Source organism: Grampus griseus, assembly GCF_964374135.1.
Source record: "Grampus griseus genome assembly, chromosome: 5".
Taxonomy (NCBI): domain Eukaryota; kingdom Metazoa; phylum Chordata; class Mammalia; order Artiodactyla; family Delphinidae; genus Grampus; species Grampus griseus.
Genome location: NC_138998.1, coordinates 7787002 through 7788689, shown reverse-complemented (window position 1 = coordinate 7788689; position 1688 = coordinate 7787002).

The window sequence follows — 1688 nt, the reverse complement described above, 5'->3', positions numbered from 1 at the left end:
TGACAATGAAATCATGATGACCCAAATCCTATAGGATGCAGCAAAAGTAGTTCTAAGAGGGAAGTTTATAGCAACAAAATCTACCTTAAGAAACAAGAAACATCTCAAATAATCAACCTAACATTACACCTAAAGCAATTAGAGAAAGAAGAACAAAAATACCCCAAAGTTAGCAGAAGGAAAGAAATCATAAAGAACAGATCAGAAATAAATGAAAAAGAAATGAAGGAAACAAGAGCAAATGTCAATAAAACTGACAACTTTTTCTTTGAGCAGATAAACAAAATTGAAAAACCATTAGCCAGACTCATCAAGAAAAAAAGGAAGAAGACTCAAATCAGTAGAATTAGAAATGAAAAGGGGGGAGTAACAACTGACACTGCAGAAATACAAAGTATCATGAGAGTTTACTACAAGCAACTATATGCCAATAAAATGGACAACCTGAAAGAAATGGACAGATTCTTAGAAATGCACAACTGCATTTGAGACTGAACCAGGAAGAAACAGAAAATATGAACAGACCAATCACAAGCACTGATATTGAAACTGTGATTTAAAATCTTCCAACAAAAAAACCCAGGACCAGATGGCTTCACAGATGAATTCTATCAAACATTTAGAGAATAGCTAAAATCTATCCTTCTCAAACTATTCCAAAATATAGCAAGGGAAGGAACACTCCTAAACTCATTCTACAAGGCCATCATCACCCTGATCCCAAAAACAGACAAAGATGTCACAAAAAAAGAAGACTACAGACCATATCACTGATGAACATAGATGCAAAAATCCTCAACAAAATACTAGCAAACAGAATCCAACAGCACATTAAAAGGATCATACACCATGATCAAGTTGGGTTTATCCAAGGAATACAAGGATTCTTCAATATATGCAAATCAATCAATGTGATACACAATTTAAACAAATTGAAGGAGAAAAACCATATGATCATCTCAATAGATGTAGAGAAAGCTTTCAACAAAATTCAACACCCATTTCTGACAAAAACCCTGCATAAAGTAGGCATAGAGGGAACTTTCCTCAACATAATAAAGGCTATATATGACAAACCCACAGCCAACATCGTCCTCAATGGTGAAAAATTGAAACCATTTCCACTAAGATCAGGAACAAAACAAAGTTGCCCACTCTCACCACTATTATTCAACATAGTTTTGGAACTTTTAGCCACAGCAATCAGAGAAGAAAAAGAAATAAAGGGAATCCAAATCAGAAGAGAAGAAGTAAAGCTGTCACTGTTTGCAGATGACCTGATACTATACACAGAGAATCCTAAAGATGCTAACAGAAAACTACTAGAGCTAATCAATTAATTTGGTGAACTAGCAGGATACAAAATAAATGCACAGAAATCTCTTGCCTTCCTATACACTAATGACAAAAAATCTGAAAGTGAAATTAAGAAAACACTCCCATTTACCACTGCAACAAAAAGATGAAAATACCTAGGAATAAACCTACCTAAGGAGACAAAAGACTTGTATGCAGAAAACTATAAGACACTGATGAAAGCAATTAAAGATGATACAAATAGATGGAGAGATATACCATGTTCTTGGATTGGAAGCATCAACATTGTGAAAATGACTATACTACCCGAAGCAATCTACAGATTCAATGCAATCGCTATGAAATTACCAATGGCATTTTTCACAGAACTA